At 50.9% G+C, this 23,436-nt stretch overlaps 1 long non-coding RNA gene across 2 annotated transcripts; it reads left to right on the top strand.

Annotated features, from left to right (window-relative positions):
- Window positions 1-17,221: 17,221 nt before the first annotated feature.
- Window positions 17,222-21,671, top strand: LOC142050932 (uncharacterized). Of its 2 annotated transcripts, none has more exons than XR_012658212.1 (3): window positions 17,222-18,575; window positions 20,784-20,950; window positions 21,411-21,671. It is a non-coding gene; the product is annotated as an uncharacterized LOC142050932 (long non-coding RNA). The 2 variants fall into 2 exon arrangements; XR_012658213.1 differs by lacking the exon at window positions 17,222-18,575 and adding an exon at window positions 18,741-19,375.
- Window positions 21,672-23,436: the final 1,765 nt, after the last annotated feature.

The following is a 23,436-nucleotide window of genomic DNA, read 5'->3' as shown; positions in this document are numbered from 1 at the left end:
CAGCTCCTGCCAGCTCCTCCTCTCACCTCCTCAGGGACTAAAGGGTGAAATATGCCTCCCTTCCTTCACCAAGTGCAGCCAACAGCAAAACAACCCGGCGGACATGGCATGCACGTGGGCAAGGCGTTTAGGATCACAAACCCCTACAGAGTCAGCAAACTACTTTGAGACCTATAGAAACTCCAGCAGGATTGTGTGGAACCTCTGAGACCACCATTTGCTAAGCAAGCATTGACTGAAATACTGTCTTTCCAAATACAGCACTTGGTCAAATGATCTACCCTACAACACATGGGCGTGTGGATTGTGGACAAAGAGCAGCTCTACAATTAAAAACCAACCAAACAAAACCAAAAACCAAGCAGCTAAAAGTCTCCAAAAACCTACCAGAAAATAAAAAAATTGATTGTACCTCATTCTACCCAAGTTTCCTAAAGTTTCAGAGCTCTAGAAGGAACTGGCATGAGCTGGCACGAGACAATCCATTCTCGTATGACCTGATATGTTACATTTAACTCACCTACTCTGAGAACAGGCAAGCTTTCTCTTAACCATTCTAGGAAATACTACTAATAAATATCAAGGCTGTAGAGCACAGATCCTCTCCTACCGCACCTCAACAGGAAAGACATGCTCTGAATTAAGATTACTTTCCCATCAAAAAGATTTTGCAAGGGTTTCAGGCATAACACTGAATAAAATTATACGTTCTAAAAACGCATCTTCTATCTGTTAGATAACAGAGAGGTAAGGCTACTTCATCTCTAGTTTAAACACAACCTCTTTGGAGCCACTTCTAAAAATTTACATATACTTTTTTGACCAAATCAGACCACTCTTTACTGTATTTGCGTATTTTGCTGGCTTCAAGAGCAGAGTTCATAGGTAACGCAGCCAAAAAGTAGAAAGAGTTCTCTTTAGAGCTACTAAGTTTCAGGACCAGCACCGAAGAGACCCTGCAGGTGAGCATCATGTGAAGTCCTGCTGACAGAGCTCAAAGGGAAAGCAAGAATTTAAACCTGAAGACCGGAACAGAATAAAGCTGTACGCCCGTGTTTTAAGGAAGGGAGACAGACAGAACCTTATTCAACTCTGCAGTTTGGTTAAACAGAGCTACTCAAAGCCCTGTCTTCTCTTCCTACATGCCATTCAGTTGGTGTTTAAATGAAGAATCATTTTATTTGTAAAAGCTGCTGCCTCTTCAGGAACTGAATTTATACGGGCTCTTTGCAGACGGCCCTGGCTGGAACACACGACACGGCGGTATGAAATCGTTCGACTTCTTTTCAAAAAGTATGGACAAAGGCCGTGCCCAGGAAGACTGAGCAAAAGATTCTTTTTAAGTCATCTCTGAATAGTCATGGTCAATATTCCCCCTGCCAACTTCACTGATGCTCCCTTAGGGAAAAGGACTCTTTCCAGCCTTTCACGGACGTGCACGTCTTACCTCGTACATGACTTGTCCTGAAGCCAAGCGCCTCCTGTCTGCGAACGCTAACTGCAACAGATGTAAACTCACGGCATCGCCTTCACTGGAAAAGGTATAAATGATGACATTTGGTTACAAAGCTGCTTTATAGTCCTCGTTACCCTTTCCTTAGATCTAGGCTGAGGTTTCCTTAATAGCATTGTCTGGCTCAAAAGAAAAACAGCCCTTCCCAAAACCTGAGAATTGGTCACATTTAGCCACCAAACCACAAAGGAGGAAATTTGGACACTAACAGCTTCTGGGGCAAAGGCTACCCATACAATCTGGAAGCTTCAAGGTGTTCTATGGAATAAAAATGGTTGGGAACAGTTCTTTGCATTGAAGAGCTCGCAATCAAAACTGCTTTACAGTCAAACTGAAAAAGATTGCCACTCCATGAGCAGCCGAGCTGAGTAAATAGCTTGCTGATGCTGAAGGGGGCAGATCTTTCTCCCCTTCCCTTCCCACCAAAGCTCCAGTCCCTCCCCTGCACACACGGCACCTTCCACACCCTCGTTTCAGTCATTAGCCCAGCAGGAAACCACCGACTTGGCTGCTGAACACCTTCCCTGCCAGCCGAGCTGAGCTGGCTCACCAAGGCTCAGGCTGGCACCAGGGAACCAGCCATGCTGTCACCTCCTCCTTTAGGGGCAGCAGGCTGGTGGATCCGCACCTTTAGTGCTCTGGAGCTGCAGCCTCCACTGCGCTCCATGGTATCTTAATACCACGGTGTGAATATCAAGCAAACCATGAAGCAGTCATCAGGAAACAAAGGAAGCCATTTAAGAATGCCAGCACAGAAATAGAGCCACTGTCGCTTTGCTGCCTTTCAGCAGGGAGGAACTAGTAGGTCCCTCTTCATCCCTGTTACATCCTGTACAAATCGCACCGTCAGCTCCTTCCATACCGGAGAGAATCTCCTGCACGGCTAATTCAACAAAACAAATACACGTGGGTCAACTCTAGGTGAACAAATACTCAAAAAAAAAAGAAAAATCAGTGGCCGATAGTAAGCTTTTATTCACCTTTCTTGCGTCGACTGAACAGCCCACAAGTAGCAACAGTTGCGAGGATCATGCTCAGGCTCTTGAAAAGTAACGGCGCAGACAGGAATCCTTCCTCCTTCAAGCTGACAGTGGTGCCTGCAGGGTTAAAAAAACCAAAGAAAGCAGGTGAGCCTGGTGGCCCTGCCTGTTTGTAGAAGGGGAGAAGCATCTTCTGAGCAAAGAGCCCCTGACGTGCTTCTCCTCAAGGCACAGAAGGTCACACTCCCGTCTCAAACAAGGGAGTCACGGGAGCGACTGCTTTTGATGCAACAGCCACGAGGTGAGGAAATTACTGTCCATCACGGGCAATAACCTGGCTTTATCTCCTCCTCTGCCTGCGGCGCAGGAACATGAAAGATTCCTTCAGCTGCCAGGCAAAAGATTCTTCCTACTCTTGTCGCCTGCTTCAATATTGAACTGAAAATGCAGCCTCTCTTCTGCACAAGCTGAAAACAGCGCCAAACACCAGTAGTGTCTTGTTTCTTTACTTGGACTATCTAAAGCGTTTCTCCTCCAGACTTCTGAACCTTCTTTGCACCTTCACAATCTATTCTTGCCACCTCACTATCCCTCCACTCTCTATTCATGCCGCCAATAGTTCCCGGTGAGTCACTGCAGATTTGCTTAAGTGAATCCCGATCTGAATTGGGTCAGATATTCCAGGGGGGATTGCTCTTTGGCAGAGCTGAAATCATCTCCCTAATTTCTCTGTTGCTTATCCCTTGACACGACCCTTATTCCACCTCCAAGTGTTCCAAGCAGACTTTCATTCCCATGCATCGCTGCCTTGGAATGGGTCAGTCCCCTCTTTTGGTCGAGGCTGAAATGTGGGAGAGAATGTCTTTTCAGCCACAGATCAGCTCTTGAGCTTTCATGTCTCACTCCTTTCAACCTGGACGCTTTAAAGAATATTATCACCACAATCCCATCATTAACATACTTCAGCCTTTCAATGGGTGCCCTCATTGCAGGAGCTGGTTCTGAGAAATAATGTCTACAATCTCTTTCATTGAAACACACACATTTACTGCTGTCACTGAATACTGCTGGTGGAACAAACTGCCTTATGGAAAGCAGCTCTCTCACGCCCTAACTGCTTGACAGAACCCAGAGAAGGGAGCTTTCCGCAGTTCCTCAGCCCACAGGCACAATAAGGAGAACAATCCCAGCCCGCTGGGGAGAAGGCGGCCCACTGAATCCAGGTATGGCTCAATGGTTACTTCAGAAGGGGATTCCTAAACACTCCAAGATTACACTCCACATTTCCCTCCCTGAAAAAGGGCTCTTTAAATTAACAGACTTCCTCCTCAAGCAGAGCCTTGAGAGCCCTGCACCTCCAGGCGTGACCAAGTGCAAAGGCCGACTTACTCCCGCTGCAGAGTTTTCATATTCCACAGTGACAGGGAGCCGTCGGAAAAACCCACGGCGAGCTGGTTGCTTCTGCTGATGTAGCACAGGGTCGATATTGCTGTTCCTGAAGAACACTGTAACTGAAGGCAGAGATGTCTCCCTGCTCTGGTCACGGTTGCTCTTCCTTGTGAAACGCCAGCAGCAGCTCTAGTGACAACTGTTAGACCTGCACGCACAAAACCACACAATAAAGGAATGCGTTATGCCATTCAGGCTGCATTTGAAACACTGACGTGACAACATGTATGATCTAATTCTACCGTCCCTGGCAAAATACCCATTGATGCAATACTTTGTCTGCTCTTCCCATTTTGTACGCATTCAGAGCACATAGGAACTCTCTGACTGGACAGGTATCCTCGCTCCTATTTCAAAACCAGGTGAAAGCGAAACCTCCATAGACAAATTCTTCCTGGGCTCTGCACATCAGGAGTTTGGGCCTCATCGTGAAGCTACTTGAAGTGACACCAGCTCCCGAGGCCACTCTTGTAAGAGCAAAAACAGCGTATGCAATCCGAGTACACCAAGTACAGGTTCCGTTTGGTCAAATGCAGGGATTTTGGTAAGGCATATTTACTTTAAAAAACAAGCCTAAACTTTGCCCCAAGTCAATGAACAGAAGCAGAAGAACATTCCCAGGAAATAGGGCACGTCCGACACACCTTCCTGTCAGGCAGCTGCACCGACTCGGATGGTCAAATTCCTACCCCTCACTGGCGAGAGTCACCGTGACAGAGGGACCCTGGTGGGAGGGGGTATTTGTAACCTTAGGAGGAGTATGAAGCCACTCCCATTTTTAATCCATTCAGGACTAGACAATGTCAAACCGCCACCTGTAATCAGCAGCCATACACGTCTGCACAGCAGTAGCTTCAAAGTGGGATGCGTGTTGGTGATTTAAAAGACACAAGTTTTCTTACTTTTCCGTTCAAGTTTAGAAACCGCAAGCTCACCCGATGGTTCATTCTCCCTCTGACTGCAAGAGAGATCATCCAAACCAAGGTCCACCACAAGCAGATGACCAACATCTGTCGCCACCGCTGCCACGCCACAAAACCCTTGCAGAGCCTGGTGCAGGTGCCAAGGCCTCACGCTGGCTCCTCCGGGGTTAGTTATGGGCTCTACAGCAGTTACCTACAGGAAAACTACAAGTTAGTATTTAAGCTCTTTGACAAGCTAAATAGAAATCACTCAAAAGTGAAGCCAGAACCAGCCCATCAGAAGCAAGAAAGTCAATACAGGGTTGTAAGACTTAAAAACACAGCATTGATCCCAATTATATCCAGACAAAACAAACAAACAAACCAACCCCCAAAAATGTCCGGTACAAAAATCCGTTACTGCCTTCCGTTTACTGGGTTTCCTGCAGGGATTTCGCTGAGCTCACTCCAACTGCAATGGTGCAGTCTATTATCACAGCTTACCAAGTTCCATTTTCTACTTAGAAACCATTAACTCGAAGACAACACAGAAAATCCGTTAAATGCAAGAAACTTGACCGTATTTAAGGGACTGGAGTAAGAAAGACCAAACTCACTCTCGCTCTCCCACGGCCCCCAGCCCGTCAGCACTGGGATACAGCCCACGCCTTCTTTGCCAAACAGGTATTAGGGCAAATCTCGGCTCTCAGTCAGACGCGGCAGCGGCCAAGTTGCAGGGGAGACACACCGCTGCCACGGCAATGGAGTATTGTTACAGATAGTGGAAGGGAGATACCAGCTTAGGAAAAGTTACACCAGTCCTCATTTAGAATCAAAAGAGCAACCAGGGAAAGCAGAAAAGTTTTCAGTGCCGAAACAGCGGCAAAAAGCCCAGCAGCTGGTTCGCCAAAAGCCAGCTCCCGCTGAGGAGAAGCGCACGCTGCTCTGTAACACGCGGAGCCGCCTGCCAGCAGCTTTAGTACAAGGCCCTGATGAAGACAGACCTTTCAGCACCTGCAGCCCCTCCCGGGACAGCCCTGGCTGCTCCAGCAGAGACACCAGCACGTGAGGGCTCCTGCACTAAGGCTCCACAACAAAAGAACACGGGCTGCCCTTCAGCCTCCTTGCATAATGTCACACAGTGACACCAGGGAGCTTTACATCAACACCAACCTGTTACACGACAATGGAACAGAGCAGTGAGCACCACAAGGATTCCTTTTTTATATATATTGGTTTTTCTCCCCAGAGGTGGGGAAAAATTGACCAAACCTCCAAGCCCCAAAGTTCTCTCCTCTCCCGTATCAAGCACTTGCTGTGACTGCGCTGCCTGGCAATCTGCTACAGAATTTACCTTTCCTTTGGGCCACAAGAATTCTACTCCTACAAGTGCCCGCAGTAATTGAGACAACTTTATATTGTTTCACACTTCCTGGAAATCAGATGAAATCTCCAATCTTCTCAGCTACTCAAAGCACCACCAAAAGTGCGTTGATTATTCGAATTCTTGCTGCTCTAAGCCTTGATGACTCTCAGGAGGAAAGCAGAAACACTGCACATATCGTGCTGCAGAATCAGCCAAAGTTCCCGTGTTGCTGTTAACTTTTTTTCTTTTAAGGTCTCGTTTTGTTGTTGTACAACTGGCCCCAAATCCACCTTTTCCACCTTTGCATACAGGTTCCCAGTTTTAACGCTTCAGTTTTCCCTGTAGAAGCTCCTGGAACTGCCTATTTTCCCACGGCACCAGGCACTCGCTTTGCACACTCTCCTACACTGCTGCCAGCTCATTCTGGGAACGAACGCAGAAATCCTGTCTCAGCTCCCTCACTCTGCATGCTGCCCTTCTGCCTCACACAAACCAGGAAGAGTGGGGAAAATACCATTCCAGAGCTCTGAAACATGCAACCGTTATAAACCAATTTAATACCATTAATATTTTCAATTCGGGTTTGCTTTTACAAGTCTGAATGGCTGCACGTCTATGTCAGCACACAGCTTGCCTTTCCATCTCAAACGCTGAGATTTATCAGGACGATCGGCAAACCCACACAGCGGAGCACCAACCCAGCTCAGCTCGTTAGAAATCACCACCACACAAACGCTCGCTGCCAGCAATCACACTGTAGCGCTACAGACAAACAAACCCTGCCTGGATTCTAGCAAGTCAAACCCAATCACGCTCTGGAAAGCTGAGTAATACGGAAGTATTTATCTGTCGCAGATTCTAAGGTGGTAAAGATAGAGTGAACCTTGATGTTCCATTACCTTAAGGTGACTCTTGTCTACATTCAGATAAGGAGCCGAGGGGAAAGGACGTCATTTGAGTTTATGGGTTAGAGAAGGCAGGGAAAATTAGCAACATTACACCAGAGTATCCCACCGGCACAAGCACCATATGCAATAAGCAGAGGTTCAAGGGCTTCAGGCTGAAAGTCAGTCTGTAACCACCTGCCAGGTAACGCAGTGAAGCCTGTTTTTTCCCATCCTAAGTCAACAGAAAAATGTGCTTTGCTCTAAAGTCACCTGCTTGCTAGTCCCAGACTCCTGGGAATGTGCCGAAGTCAGCTACAGCACAGCCATGGAAGTCTGAGATATTTTAAAGACAGTATTTCTGACATAATGAACCATTCAGGACATGTATGTTACCAACACTTGAAAGGCAGGGTGAGGACGAGGTCTTTGTCACTCTGGCTAAAAAAAAAGGTAGTTTTCAAGGCCTTTTTGTCAAAGTGGAGAATTAGGTAACTACGTGCTCTACTGTAAAACCAGAAAACTTGTTTGACTCTCTCAGCAAACTCAAAGGATAACGGTACCGTTAACCCCACCATTTCACATCAAGGTGCTCTCGACTGGACACTCTGCAGTGACAGTATGATGACACAATAGAGAAAATGGACATCCTAGCAAAGAGACGCTCCAAAGCTGCTCCTGAAACAGCGTTATGCAGCACCTGACAACGTTTCCCCCATTAAAAAGGACCTACCCTTCCTGGCAGAACTACTGCTGTAACCACGCTTGATGTTCCAAGGTCGTACAGGCAGAGAACACTTCCCTCTGCTTCTCTCAAGCCAACCAGCAGCCCCGTTCCCGTCTGCCAGGAAACCTCCTTCACCACGCGGATGGTGGGAGGCTGCTCACGGGCTCCACTGAAATGGTGTGCAGAGAGCCGCTCTCCCGTCACAGCGCTCACGACCTCCAGCTGAGGGCCACACGCCAGCCAGGCCAGCCCATCTCTCCCTGGAAGAAGAGAAAAGGCTGGCTAAAGCAAACTCCCAAGAGAGGGTTGAAAACAACGGGAAAATCACAATCACTGCCCCTTTGCTTCAACAGAAGTACCTCACAGAGCAAGAGAGGCTTACCCAATTCCGGTCGATTATTGAAAATCACCCACTGAATCCTCAACCAATGCATCGTAAAATGAACCACCTTATTATTTTGCATTTGGACTTGTCATTCCTGCACTGAAGAGTTCTGGTTGTTTGGGATAAAGATTACAATAGATTGGTCTCTAGTCTTTATACCATATTCAGCTTGGTTTTGCTAGAAATCATCTAAATACATAGGAGAATACAACTCCTAAAGCATATACTTCAAATATGGCAAAATCTCAGCCAATTCTTTTCTAGTTTACTAACTTTGCTCGACACACGCCTACTTTGGGCAGGGATTTGGACTTCAACAAGGAATTACCTTAAAATGGGCACTGCGGGAGCCAATTTCAACTTTTACACACGCTGATCACAGAGAGAAGTTAGCACATTTAGTTTCACTGAACTACTTCCAACACAAAGGGAGTATTAACTCAACTACTGCACTTACAGTCACACAGAGAGATCCTACATGGTCTTCACAGGCGCCCGGACACCCAGGCAGGCCCCCAGCGCTACCTTCAGATCACCGACAAAGTCAGCTACCTCATCTGCTCAGCCGCTCTCAGCAGCTCTCCCGGGACACTCCTCTGCGTCCCATTAAATACTCTGCAAACCTGGCTGCAGCGCCTAACAGGGCTTTCCTCTTCCTTCTGTTTTTAGTCAGGCTAGGAAAGAAAAAGCAGGGGGGGTTGCCTCTCTAACACTGTGGAAGAACTAGTTCTGCACGGGATGTTATGATGGTACAAATAAATACAGCCCAAAACCACACCAGGACTTTTTTGAAAACTGCCTTTCCTTCAATTAGAAGTTGAGGAGGGCTCACTGACTTGCCCGTGTTATTTTAATAGCTCAAGACTGGCGCAGGCTGTTGTCCTTTCAAAGTTTAACTCTACTAATGTTTTAATGTTAACATTTTTCATCATTTTGTCATAGTTCATCCTTTCTGTTCTCTCAAAACCTGATGCACCTGAGCAGCACCAACCTGACACAGCTGATACTGTGACCCCGTGCCTCAGGTCACCTCCAGGCAGTAACAACTTCACAGCAAGACCCAATTTCAAGGAAAAGGCTCACCTCTGGAAAACCGCCCACGCAGCACAGAACCTCGGGTGAGCTCATCTTCCCCAAGAGCCTGAATGGTCACCTCGGGAAACTGCAGCAGGCTGCTCGTTACCTGAGCCGCGAGGTCTCGCATTCTTCACTGTAAATAGAGAAAAAAATGCAAAAAGAGGCTCCTGACAGCCATCGACATTTTTGAGATTGACAGAACTTTCATCCCTTTGCCGTGAAAAATCTCCCGTCCACCTCCTGCGGCTCTTTTCCTTAACAAAAGGGCACTCAGGACAGGTTTGGATCTCACAGCAGAGCAAAAGGAGAATCCTTTGCTTTTCTGATGCCTACGAGATCACCAACAAAAAGGGACGCAGGGGTATTGACAGGATAAACAACACGGGGAAAAAGCCCAAGACACTGGAGTCAAGTCAAGCAAGGCGGCACGAGTCAGAGACCGAGTTTTGCATTAAAAAGCTCCAGAAAATAAACAAAAAAGAACAAGTTGAGAAATTACATGTTTGAGCAGAATCACATCCAGCCAAGTCAGTGTTCTGGGATGTCACCGTTGACTGACATGTAGTACATGAAAGTCAGATTCAAAGGCCAACAATGTTACGGGCTTACTGAAGGAAAAGCTAAAGATACGGTCAGTCGCAGCTGAAGACGTGATATCACAAACCAGGTTCACTTCAGTGCCACCAAAAGAGAGGCCTTGCTGCTGCCCCCCTCTCTCCATCTGCTCCTTCCTTCTGCTCCTGTATCCCTGTGCCTTCCCTTGCCCTGACCTGCACACGTTTTAGAGCTCCTTAGGAGCCACATTAACTCCCCAAGCAGACAGGGAACGCACCCACAAGAGCAGAGAGATTTCCACCAGCTTAGAGAGTGAAACGGGGTTGCAGAGAGAGCCAGCAAGCATAAAAGCTGGCACAAGGAAGGAGGCAGGACACTGCACCGGGGAGAAGGAGAGGGGATTTGCCCATCTCCATTCTGTGGCCGTAAGCCGTCCTGCTAGCTCATGCACGTGTGAAACCACACACTCACTTTGCAAGGAGAGCTGCAAGAAACCCCTTTGCTTTTAGAAAGGGCAGCACCCAAGGCACTCTCAGTCAACTCTGGACTCCCTCGTGCACGTAGAGGCTCACTCTCGCACGGAGGGAGGCTGAGGCTGACGGGCGTCATTCTTTCACTCAGCCAGATGTGGAAGCTAAAGTGATCTCAGGGAAGCGTTAGTTACTTGGTGGTCAGAGAAGGGACACCATTGCCTGACACTGCTCGGGTCACATTGTCTAAGGAAAGAGGACAAAGAGTGGGAAGAAGCCAAAGAAGAAGAAATGGAAGAAAAACTATGCTCTGTTGAGAAAAAACAGCATCCGCTTTGTTGAACAGCAGGGAAAGATCACAATTATAGAGCTTTCTGAATCACTATTAATGACTGCTTCAGTGACATTTTCCCCAGAAATACAGCCCCCAACAGCCCCGATCCCGTATCTGATGCAGACCACAGATTTCATTTCCCTTTACATGAAAAAACCCAAACCCGAGACACATCAGCGTTTGACACTAGAGCCACTTTACCCAGCTGCCTCCTATGGTTATTCTCCAACACGACTATTCCTGCATGCAGGAGCTGCAGTCCCTCTCCAACGCGGCAAAGCTAGCAAAAGCTCCTCAGGTCACTCCTGAAAGTGTGCTCTGTTGCACACTGCTTGGCGTACCTGGACAGACGGGCGCAGGCGCCGAGTGTCTCAGGGCAGAGCACACACGCAGCCGTCCTGACAGAGGCAGAGCCCAGCGAAGACAACGTTCCCAGTGCTCCCACAGCGCTGGCCCCTCGCAGCACTGGTTCCAGAGTCACGGAGTCACAAGGGAGAGAAAGGCCTTCCGGAATCCCTGGGGGCAGCTGGTCCAGCCCCTGCGCAGGCAGGGTCACCCAGAGCAGGCTGCCCAGGGCCAGGGCCCGGCGGCTGCTGAACCCCCAGTGCTCAAACACACCCCTTGCAAACAGCCGCCCGACGAGGGGAACTGCGGAAACGTTGGCAGCCCATGCGACAGGCCCAGGGGTTTGGGGACTCGCTCCGACCAACTGAAGTATCCTCTCCTCCACACCAGTAAAACACCACCACACCAGCAGGGGCTTGTCACCATTCTTCCTCCAAAGCTCCGTCCCACGGCTCACTAGGCAGAAGACACAAAGTTAAGGGAAGCCTGATTAAGTTCGTTTCACTGCCTTAAACCAGCAAACCCCAGGCATGTGGATGCAGGAAAACGAGCTGAAGCAGGCAGGGAATGAGGAGCCGCCCTCAGCAGAGCAGGACACGGCACCGTGTGCCCAAACACAGGTGACAGCTGCCAGCCAAGGCTGACACAGCCACCCTGACTGACGGGCCTAAGGCGGCACTTGAACCACCGCGCTCAGCCCCACACCCCAGACGGGGGGTCAGCGGTGCCGACAGGATTAAGTCCTGACTGACTCCCGACAACAGACGCTGACGCTGACTGGCGCCAGCCAGCTGAGTCCGGGCAGGTGATGCTGGCCGACTGACGCTGGCCGACTCACTCTGGCCAACTGACGCACGGCTCGGGGCCTCCTTCTGCCATCGCACCTGGGCATCACCCCTGATGGAGCTGGGCGGGCAGAGGGGTCCCTGGCGCTGCCACTCATACCTGTCGGGCAGAGCTCGGGAAGCTGGAGAGGCCCCTGACTAGTAGAGGCGCTACTTAGCGACACGGAGCCGCTACTTAACAGCAGCTGAAACATCAGTGTGCCCTCAGCACTATGCCAGCGACGCTGAAGGACATTAACTCTATCCCAGCTACAACCGGCACAGCTCTGAAGTTTTTAACCACCTCTCCCGTGGAGAAGAGTGTGGATGAAATGCCCAGCTCCCCGTTGGCTGCAGACCACAGGAAGGCACCATAGATGGCTCTATAATTTTGTGTGAGGGAAAGGGCTGCGGACAAACCAAACGCATTCGATATCTAATACTGTAATCACCTGCGCAGTTAGGCTCTCTTCTCAAACTCCTCCTTCCACCTGTCAAGAGGATTTAACTACATACGTAAAAAGGGAAAAAAGCTTCCTGCCTTTTTTCCCTTTAAGTGAGACAAGTCCTTTCCTATTCAGGCTCTGCTTAAGTCTTAAATAGAACTGGTGACAAAGTAATTCCCTGATCTCCTCTTTCTGCTTTCAGAAGATCAGATGTGATGTTTTGAAGTAACAACCATGGGAGCTGCACTTACATCCGTCACAGGAACTGCTTCCGCAGCAGGCACTAACAGCGGCATCGGACATTGTATCTTCACAAATGAGACACAACAACTCATCTGGACTAGGATCACCAGAGCAGGATGAGGAGGACGAAGAGGGCGATGGCTCCTCTGGCAAAAAGGGAGGCTTTTCCTTCTTTCCTCGCACAGAAGCTTCCCTGGAGGGGGAGAGGGCCTGGTGGGAGAGAAAAGTTTAAAGATGGGTCAAAGAAAACTTTTCCAAGCTTTGGATTTTATCAAAGGAAGAGAACAGGTGGAATTCTTCTCACTCCACATTCGCCTCCTAAAACATAGGCCTTCAGATTAAACTACTCTTCTAGAGCCACACCACCAGAAGAGGGAGGGGGGAACAATTTTCCTGCTGCAGAACTCTCCCTTTCCTTTGATCAAGCAAGAAATGAGCTCAGACCAGAAACATAACTTTTTGACAGCGAGAAATCAGGTGAAATGAATCCCACCTCTCCTTTGCCAGACGGCAAACGTACATTGCAGGCGCAGCACCAAGTTAGTCTCCGATCAAGTTAGTCTCTGAGTGATTACGTTTTAGAAAGGGAAGGAGCCTGTGTTACAGCTTCTCCAGAAGGAGATCCATGGCAGCAAAACAGAAGTGCTACCAAGTGCAGTTTAAAACAGCCGCTCCTCTCAGCACACAGGAGTGTTTTCTTAATTTACAGCAACAGGAAAAGTTCCGTCTCTTCCACACACGGGAGTTCATAGAAGTCAGAGGGGGAGGACATCTCAGTCCAGCGGCAATTTCTTACGTTTTGCAAGGAGCCTTTGCAACATCAAACAGAACCAAAACGACCTCTCAAAGAGAACAACTCCGCTACAAACACCACCAAAATGCTTTGCAGAAATACACGTTCTTAGCACAGCACAGGTTTAACCAGCTTCCAGGGGCATGAACACGGGGACCACCCTACTGCGACGTTAGACAGTGTCACAGATTTTAAGATTAAGACGCAGTGACAGTGCTTCCTCCCCCGTAACTGCAGGCGCTGGCCAGTTCGGTTGCATTGCCACTCACACTTGTGCGCGTGGTTTCTCTTGTTCACTGCTCGGTCAGTCCAATTCATTCCATACTTACGCAGGAAGAGCTGGCATCGCGTATTTCCCACTGCTTGTCAGCACGGCACCCTTTGGGTTGGGATCTTTCACCTCCACCATGGAACTCCACGGAATTCCTGTGCTCTTTCTATCTCTGGGAACAGGCTCAAAGGTTTTGTCCTGCTAAGAAAAGAGGTGCAGACTTATCTCGTCTGAAGAACCACGTTTAAAATGACATTTCCATGAGTATTTGAAGCAGCAAAAGCCTCTCATCCTCTCATTTTACCCAGCATAAGTGTTGCTCAACTAAAATACTCCTTTGCCTCAGTGAATAGAGCCGGGATATTCCAAAGGCTTGGGCAGGGTTTTGAACTCACTCAACATTCTTTGGCTTAACTTCAGGTTCCCTAAGGGCGAAACACCCCTCAGCTCACCATGCACTCAGAGAAGGGGCACAAACCCGCTCCTCCTCCAAAGCGCAGTGCAGTGAGAGCTTAATTCCCTGCTCTGGATCCGTCCCTGGGGAAACTCCTATTCGCCACCTGGGTACGAAGGTTGGATTCATGCCTCACGCACACACCTTCAGTGAGTAACGTTCAATGGCATGAATACTCAGCCAGAGGCTTGGGCAATTAAAACACGCAACTATTCAATAGGTGGGGTCAGCAGCAACATCTTGGTTTTATACGAAATACTAAAAACCGTGAACCGTCATTAAAGGACTTGAAAACTGAAAAAATTTCCAGCAATATTCAAATATATAAAAATATGCAAGCAAGCTCTCAGAGGGCGATTGATGGACTTATTTAACGTCTATGACCTGGAAAAAAGAGCGTTTCACGTTTATAACTCCAGGTGTCCCTTGAATCCTGAAGGGCTTTGCAACACTGCCTTAGAACCTCTCGATTTCAGTTTTACTGAAATAAACTCAGCAGTGTTTCTTGAGAGCTCAGGCTCAAGTGCAGCTTTACCACAAGGAAAAAGGGTAACTGTCCTCTTTCTCCTTTTCCAGCCTATTGAATTATATCATGCCCCCAGCCCCAGGTAAGCTTACGCTAGGAAAACATTATCAGAGAGACACGTGACTCACTGCTTATCGTCTCCTCAGTTGTTCAAAAGCGCAGAATCAAATCTCACAGTCGGCGCGGAGGGACGGACCGCGCGGAGGGACGGACCGCGCGGAGGGACGGACCGCGCGGAGGGACGGACCGTGTGGAAGGACGGACCGCACAGATGGAGGGACCCCGTGGAAGGAGGGACCGCGCGGAGGGACTGACCGCAGAGAAGGACGGACCGCAGAGAAGAACGGACCGCACGGAGGGACGGACCCCGTGGAAGGAGGGACCGCGCGGAGGGACGGACCCCGTGGAAGGACGGACCCCGTGGAAGGACGGACCCCGTGGAAGGACGGACCGCACGGAGGGAGGGACCCCGTGGAAGGACGGACCGCACGGAGGGAGGGACCCCGTGGAAGGACGGACCGCGCGGAAGGACGGACCGCCCCAGACCCGCGGCGGTAGGTATTACAACACTCGGGTGTCGCTCTCGTTTTGTCTCTCCCCCCTTTCTCCCTTTTTTCTCTCTTTCTCTGCTTTTCTCTCGCGTCTCCATCGCTGGCCAAATGAAGGGACTTGGCACTTGGATTCCGTTTTGAGTCTTAGTTCTGTTCCCGAGAATGTAGAAGGAACGTGGCCACGGCAACACGTTGGAGTCAGTCAGAAGTTAAGCCCAGCCGCCCCCAACCTCCCAGAATTCCCTGAGGTCGGTTGGAAAGCAAGGGGGTTTAACCTCTGCCAAATTGTTCAGCCCGACAGTGGATCGTGACAGACTGGTAGGAGTGTTACCGAAAAACGCGGTAAAATCAGAAACAACTCTTTAACAGCAATTTAGTATTAAAGAGCAGGCATTCTTTATTCACAGCGCCGGATGCACGCGGGATCGCCGCTCCTAACGTGCGTACCTTACGCACCTTTCCCGTACAATTTATAGATCAAAAAGTTACATATTCATAGATATTCATTATTGTCCTTTCTACCAATCAGCACAAACTTGCTCGTTCCATATGTAAATTACTGCGCAGACTCAGTTATCCTCTTTGTTGTTCTCTTTTGAGTAGGTGGTATTACTTGGGTCGGTGGTGGTCCGTGAGTCGGTGGTCGCGATCTCCCCCTGTCGGAATTACCTTTTACCTACTTGGCTCTTAATCTTGGCAGTCCTGGCCAGTTTTCTCAGCCCGCTACACGAAACCACATTTTGTCATCCTTTTCTGACAGAAGCACATTGTCTATTGTTTCGTTCACATTAATGATTACCGAGGGACTAAAACGCAGATCAAAGAATACACTGATTGGTATACTCCATGTCCCCAGACTTAACGTCCAGTTGGATAAGGCTGTACAAGGAGTATAGCAACATCTATGGTTGGTTAATTCGATCGCTCTGGTTACAGGAGCAGCAACAAAGAGGTGGTTTTAGCAGTTTTTCTCCAGCAGGTATGCCCTGCTGCAAGGTCTGGCCTATCGGCCCAAGGACTGGACTAGAAGCAAATAAAGAGGAAGCCGTCAGCTGCTTCCGTTTGCAAGAAATACCAAGTCAACAATTGCTAAGTTCTTCCTGTTCATATCTCAGGGTCCTTTAGAGAGCTTGACATCTCCGCGTGATTCCCGCGAGGCTTCGGCTACCACGCGGGCTGTGTCCCACAGCCTCGCAGTTAAATTCCCCTTCCCGCGCTGCAGCTGCTTCGTGCAGTGGCCATAAGCTGCTCTGTTCCTCCTGCGTTTTGCTGGCGAGACGGCTGTACGAGGGCGATTCTGGCGGCACACACCGGCTACGGGGCTGCTCCAGTCCTCCTCTACACCCTTCCCTGTTCCCTCTTGCTCCTTCTAGCAAGAGGTTGTAAAAGTAGCAAGTCACTTGAGCAACTCTTCTCTAGCATGCAAGTCCCGTCAAACCAGTAACATGATACACCTTAAAGTCTCTGTTCCTTTATGGATTATAGAGCTGAGACAGAACACCAGCAACACCACCATCACCACCCCCAGCCACGGCAGAAAAGATGACATTTCTTTACAGCCAGCCACCAGATGAGCCGGTAACAGGAGTGTGTGCCACTGGGTCGCTGAGGCCAGCAGGGACTGGGGTCCATTTCTGAGCAACGCTGTCCTGTATAGAAACAAACCCGTTCCTGCTTTTCAAAAGCTTTCAATATTAGACATGAATGAACTGGTCAGTAAGATACCTAAAACAGAGGTTTTCAAAAAAGAGGATTTCAAAAACATTATTTTAGCAAATGGATTCATGAGCAGAGGGACCACAGAGACCTTTCACGCTTCTACAAAAGCAGGTCTTATATAAAAATCACAAGCAAAACAAGCTGAAAGTAAAAATGCAAAAAAAAAATGAAATAAGAGAAAAAAATGGATTGGGGGGCAGTGAAGACAAAGTATTGTCTAATCCTTTTGTTATTTAGCTGTATAATTATTGATTGTGCTGACAGGTCGCTGACAGTTTTTGGGGGGTGTGCCTGGGTCTGCTGGTTGCTGCCAATTTTGGGGGAAACTTGAGGATTTGGGGGTGTTGCTGTGTCAGGTGCATGCTGCTAGGTCTGGTGGGTGCAGCCAGGTGTGGGGTGCGTCTGGATTTAGGGTTTTTTCCTGGACTGGGGCAATGCTACCAGGTCTAAGGGTTATTTTGGGTTTGGCGGCTGCCGCTGGGTTGACGGCAGCCTCTGTTCCAGTGGACACAAACCCTGTCCCTGCAGCAGCGCCAGCAGTGCGTCTCGTAAGGCGCTGGGCACTGCTGTGGTCACGCTGCGCTCTCTGGCTGGTTGTTTCAGCAGGTCGGCTGCACGGCTGGCCTCCCTTGAGAGGCGCTGGGGTGCCACCCTCAGGTGGATTTCACTTGCTGTGTTTGAGGTGAAACTGTGTCCCTCATGTTCAGAGTGCTTTAGGATAGCACACACCATGCCGGCTGCTCCGCCTTGGTAGTAAACAGTGTGTTTCTGTTTGTGGTTTTGTAGTGCCATTCCTTCTTTTGAATCTCTGATGCAGATCACTCGGGGCCATTGGTGGAGGCTGATTTTTGCACCGTGCCTGCTGTGTTGCTTGTCAGTGGTGCAGGAGGGGAGCCGGGCAGCGCTGCTCCGCTGCTGCCCCACTGCTGCCCCACTGCTGCTTGCTGGGGTAGCCGTGGAGGAAAGAGGCTTTAGGAAGTCCCTTCCTAAGTCCAGCGGAAGCTGAAGAGGTTTTCTGCCAGTGGAGTTCCTGCTCTGTATGAGGTTGCTGCCAGGCACTGACTTTGTGCAGCCTGCGCTCCTGTTGACTTGCTGCTCTGTGTCACAAAGGGGTTTGTCAGGCAACTGTCTGGTGAACAAGGCTTCCGTGGTGCTTCGCTGTCTGGATATTCCAAAACAGGAGAGGGGCGCAAGTTAACATTTTTGAGGTGAGTTGAGCTTTTTAAGTTTTGGAGCTGACCGATCCAACAGAGTTGTGCTTAGGAAACCACAAATCTGGTATTTGAGGGCTTGTTGCACCCAGAAATCAAGCAGGCTGCATCAGTGTGACTCTAGGGATTGTTCTGCACAACGAAAGCTAAAGCGAGGCATACGTCACTAAAGGCGGCTGTGGGTTAGGCTAGATGAGCCACATCTACAAGCCTTCCCACCTCAGCATCTTCTGTGGTGTGCTTAGGAGATGAAGCTGTGCCTTGCTGTTGAACTTGGTTTAAACCCAGACGAAACCATGAGTTATTAGTGAAAGCCTGATTGCTGGTAGTTTGACACTGCAATTGTAATGTTAATAGGCAGGGAGAGAAGGATGCGGGAAGCAGGTGTGTGACTTCTGTGAACAGCGGCAGCACAGGCGTGTGTGACCCTAGGAATCCAGGGCACAGGAAAGCCTTTGCTTCTGATCCAGCCTATTGGTCTCAGAGGAGCTTCCGAAAGGACGAGAACGGCATGCTCATCTCCGCAGGATCCAGCAGTTCCGTGGTCCAGGTAAGCCTTGAGTCAAAGAACCAGCTGGAAGCAGCTGTCACTAATACGCAGCTGGAGGCCGGTCAGTTCCTTTATCTCCCGTTATTAACATCCATGTCAGCGTAACGCAAAAGACCGGCATTTATCACTTTCCTGGTGTGAAGCAGTGGCTAGATTTTATCTACGTGTCTTGTCATCCTGGAACTGAGTGTTGCTGTCAAGTGTGCTTGCCAGTCTTGATTGCTAATTTAAACTGCTAGTGAGGGCTCTCCTGGCAGAGAGCAGTGCTTGTGTGTGCATTTGGTGGCTCGCTTATGAAGAGGAGGCACTTGATGGTTTGTTAGAGAGAGGTCTCTGGTGATCATGGTCAGGGAGTGCTGGAGAGCGCCTGGCAAGGTTATAACGCCACGCTGCTGGCGTACGGTCAGAGGGGCTCAGGGAAGAGCCCATGAGCGACGATCGGATACGGTGCAAGCAGTTCCTGGGCAGTGATCAGGAAATGGGGCAGTTGCCCAGAACTGCTACTTTTACTCTCTTCCCATCTCCCATCACTGGTTTTTTCTTTCTTTCTCTGTCTGACTCCCTGCCTGTATTTTCTAACTCCTCCCTGTCTGTCCTACAGCCTGTTGCTATGGTCTCCTTTCTGTGAGGGACCCGTGTGAGCTGTGAGGCACCCGTGGGTTCCCTGAGGTGGAAGGCAGTCGAGTGAGCGGGGCTGCAGCACAGGGAGGGAGGGAGGGAGGGACAGACAGACACAGAGAGAGAGACAGAAGTGCCTGAGCTGTGCCATGTGCCTGGCAGTGCAGAGAGCAGGAACTGCGGTGAGTCCTGGGCCCCAGGGTCATGTCACCCCTCTCCTGCATCCCAGTCCCTCCTGACACCCCCTTCCCTTTCCCTCTGAGGATTTGTGGTGGGATATGTAGGTACATATCTATGTATGTGTGTATATGTTTATGATATTATACCTAGACATATACATAATACAAATATTATAATTTCAAAATATTTATTTGTAAAAAAATAAATCTATTCTTTATAAAAATAGAATCATATTATCTTAAACATAAAAAATACCTGTTTGTGGACGTAAGCCATCCCCAGCCCAGCTCAGCCACCCGTGGGGTGGGCAGGGGATGGGTTAACCCCCCACCCTCCCTCCCACTGACCAAATGCCCGCAGGCAGAGAGAGGCGCTGCAAAGCCAACACCCAACTCTCTTAAGGAATTCAAGAAGAAACAGGGATGTGGGAGAGGGCTGGGGCTGGAGCAGCTGGGTGCTGGTCTCTGCCTCTGCATCTCTTCTGCATGTGGAAAGGAAAAGTCTTTTTCTATTCCCTGCCGGTGCTGGATTATGTGAGGTCTCCTGAGCTTATTCTTGGTGTGGGAGCACCAAGAAACAGAAAAACAAAAGTTGTGGGGGAAGGAACCAAAGATGCTGGTGAGCGTTGCCTTTCCCCTTTCCTTTGCTCCTCGAAGCTTTCTTCTCCTGCCTTCCTGCATGGACCTGCTCGCCTCCTGTCTCTCCCTGCTGAGTATTTTCTCCCCCGGAGTGCCCCAGGTCCTCTGGATGAGCTTCTAACGGGGTCGCTTGGTCCTGCAGTCTTTGTCTTCCCAGTCATCGTGAAAACTGTCAGCATGGCGTGGAAGCAGAGTGGAAAAGGTGCCTGCAGAGGTCTCGGGCGTGAGCTCACGGGGGCTCTTAGTGAGCACAAGCGGGTGCTGAGAGCCTGCCCTGCTGGAGGGCCTCACGCTGCGTTTGCAAGCTGTCCTGGCACTGCCCCTGAGCTGCCTGCACAAGTTGAAGAGTTGGCTGGTGCCAGTGGGAGGAGGTGGGACTGAATGGGGGGAGTAATGGCTTCTCCTTACAGGAAAGGCTTGTCCAGGTGGGACCCTAGTTGCCACCTGCTCTGGGCCGGTGCCTTTCAGCCGCACCGTCCCTTGCTTGTTCTTGGCGAGTTGCTGCACACCGAGAGAGGCCAGAGAGCTTCTTCAAGCAGCGCACCCAGCTCGCTGCCATGCAAGTGCTTCTCCACTGACGTGCTCTTGTGACCTGTGAATTCTCACGGCTGCTTCTCTGTTTGGTACCCGCAGGGTCCGACCGAAGGCACCGTCTGCGGTTCAGAGCCGAGCTGCTTGACCAAATCAGTTCTTAACCCTGTGATGGTCATAGCAGGAATGAGAGCCAGGGCACCCTTCTCCATGTGAACGTAGTTTCTTCTTCTCCTTCCAGCCTGAAAACCATGCGGGAAAGTGCTGGCCCTTGCTGGGAAGTCGGGGACAAGCCTTCATCAAGCTGTCTGTGCCAATCCTTCCCAGAGCAGTCACCATGGACCACGTTTCAGGACAACGTTCCCTGGAGACAGTATCGGCAGAGCTCCAAAGGACATGGCTGTCTACGTGAGTGGTTTCTCCAGAGTGGGGGGCTGGGTGTTGCACAGCGTTTCTAAGCCGGGGGTGAGTATGGGTCAAAGAGTCCAGCGGCCTCTGGCCTCCTCCTGGCTCGCAGAAGCAGCAAGCTCCTTGGAGCTGTATTGCGCTTCTGTCCAATATACTGTTCGAAAGGAAGGTTCTGGGGCATGATGGAACTCGGGGAGCCACAGGGAAGAGGAGGTGGCACAGCGCACTGTCCTAGCCCTTCTGGCTTTCAATCCCCGTGGGCATTTGTGACCCTCAGGTTACCCCCCTCCCCCTGGGAACATCTGCTCCTTCTCTGAGTGGCAGCCTAGACTCGCTGAGTAGGCAAGCGTGGCGTGCTACCTAGGTGCAGCTTCTTGTCTGCTCCTTGTGCTCGTCTTGCTTTGACTGCGTAGCTGAAATAAACCCGTGCTTCACCGACTGAAGTTAAGTCTTCCCACAGTGTGTGAGGCGCTCTGGTTTCTCCACCCCCGTGTTTCTCTTGGGCCTGAAGTAGGAACCTGAGGAGCAGGGAAGGCTCCTGGGACAGTTCACTTTCCAGGCAGTGCTGAATCGCAGTCAGGCCTTGCAGCTGAAGGTACGGGGACAGAGAGGGAGGAGAACTGTAGGAGAGGAGGAGAAATGCGCTTGGCTGGGGAGAAGCTTCCCTGCCAAAGGGCTATAGGCAGCCCTGTCCTTGAGCGTGTGCCACGCTGGCCTTTCTTCTGCTTTAACTTCCAAACAGCGTGTGCCTGGAGAGCTGTTCTTTTTCTCTTTCCTTTTGGGTTTAAGCTTCAGTGCCTACAACCACCGCAGCTGAAGCTAAAACCACCTTGAGTGTCTGGACTGCAAGTGGCTACAAGTGGCCACATCCCGTAGAACGCACTACTCCTGGCCTGCTGGTGAAAGACTCGAAATCCTGGCCTTTCTGAGGCCTCTGTTGCTGCTGGTAGCGAGCAGTGACAGGGAGGCCATTCTGCTTCAGTGCCTTTCTAGAGAAGGCAATGAGACATTATACTAACAGCACTGGGTCTTGTGACTGTGGAAGCAGGCTAGAAGACCTTGCCAAACTGTTTGCTGAAGCTTCTGGGAGCTGCTTCTTCCTTTACTCTTCTTGCAGCCAAATGAGGTAGAGCAGGATCACACTGTCTTGACCACGAGAGGTGCAAAGACCTCGCAGGGCAGCCGGAAGGAAGGTGTTGACCGAGGCCGTCACCGCGGCACTGCTCTGTCGGTAGTCAAATGCTAGAGAGGAAAAGGCAGCTCCGAAGAGGGGGGGACGGTTCTGGGCCGGTGGGTTATGGGTAGCCGTAGTGGTTGGCTATGTCCATGCTGGCCTCCTTCTGCACACAAATGTGCAGCTGCCCGGTGACACCTGCAGGGCCGCCCGCTCCCGCTCCTCCTGGGCCAGCGCCTTCACACGCTCCCGCTGGGGCCGCTGCTTGCGTGTGATGGGCACCGACTGCTCCTGCTCCTCCAGCGGGGTGGGCGCAGCCGTGAGCCCCCCCAGGGCCCGAAGGACAGCGGGGAGTCGTTGGGAGGTTGTGGCGGCATGTGCAGCTGCTGCGGCAGCCCCTCCCGTGGGGTTTGGCCTCCGTGGGCGACAAGCACAGCCCGCTCGGCTGCTGGGGTTTGGCAGCAGACCTGGTGCGTGCCTTGCTGCTTGATGGTGCCGCCGGTGCCGTGTCCTTCTTGCCGTCAGTGGGGGCTTGAGGCATCCAGTGCTGCGCTGGGTCTCGGGGCTGCCATCAAGGAATTGGGTTCCGGGTTGGGTGGTTGGGGCATCAGCCCCACCACCTTCACTGTGTGCCCCAGGAGGTGGAAACTGTGGCTGGAGTTGAGCAAGGGCACCCTCAGGATGATGCGGAGCGTCCTCAGCACTGGGTGGGGATGCTGCTCCTGGGGACTCTGGTTCCAGGCTGCGGTGGGGATGCCGGCAGCGGCGCAGGGTCAAGGCGGTGGGATCAGAGGTGGCACCCAGTGGGCCTAGGACTGGCCCCATCAGGGCGGGCAGAGGGGACTCCCATGTCTCACTGGAGCGGTGAGCGCGTCTGCCCTGCCTTGCCCCTGCACCCACTGCTCCGCGGCTTCATCCCGGGCCGGGGCCTCCTGGGGCCTCCCTGGGGTGCTGCAGGGGCGTGCGGCCCAGTGCTGCCGGGAGCTGCGGGGCCCGGCTGGGCCCTGACACCGGCTGTGCTGGCACCTGGCAATGCTGTGTGTTCCCTGGAACGTATCGCAGCCCCTGGGCAGCGGGGGGTTGATGCTTCCAGCATGGGTCTGTGGGACTGGAGCAGTTGAGGGTCACAAGGCTGGGGTGGGGCGTGGGGTGGGAGTCCCAGAGCAGCAGTTCAAGGCCTCCATGCTGTGGTGTTTGAGTGGGACGGCTGCTTTAAATCTGTCCCCTCTGCTGCATGAAGGGCCTTTGCCCCTTGGTGTTGCCCTGGTTTCTAGGTTGCTTGGCGGGCACGCTGCTGATGTTGGACGCTCTG

The sequence above is a fragment of the Phalacrocorax aristotelis genome, unplaced genomic scaffold (assembly GCF_949628215.1).
Source record: "Phalacrocorax aristotelis unplaced genomic scaffold, bGulAri2.1 scaffold_350, whole genome shotgun sequence".
Lineage (NCBI taxonomy): Eukaryota > Metazoa > Chordata > Aves > Suliformes > Phalacrocoracidae > Phalacrocorax > Phalacrocorax aristotelis.
The sequence above is the reverse complement of the archived record's forward strand: the minus strand, read 5'-3'. Positions and strand labels throughout refer to the sequence as shown.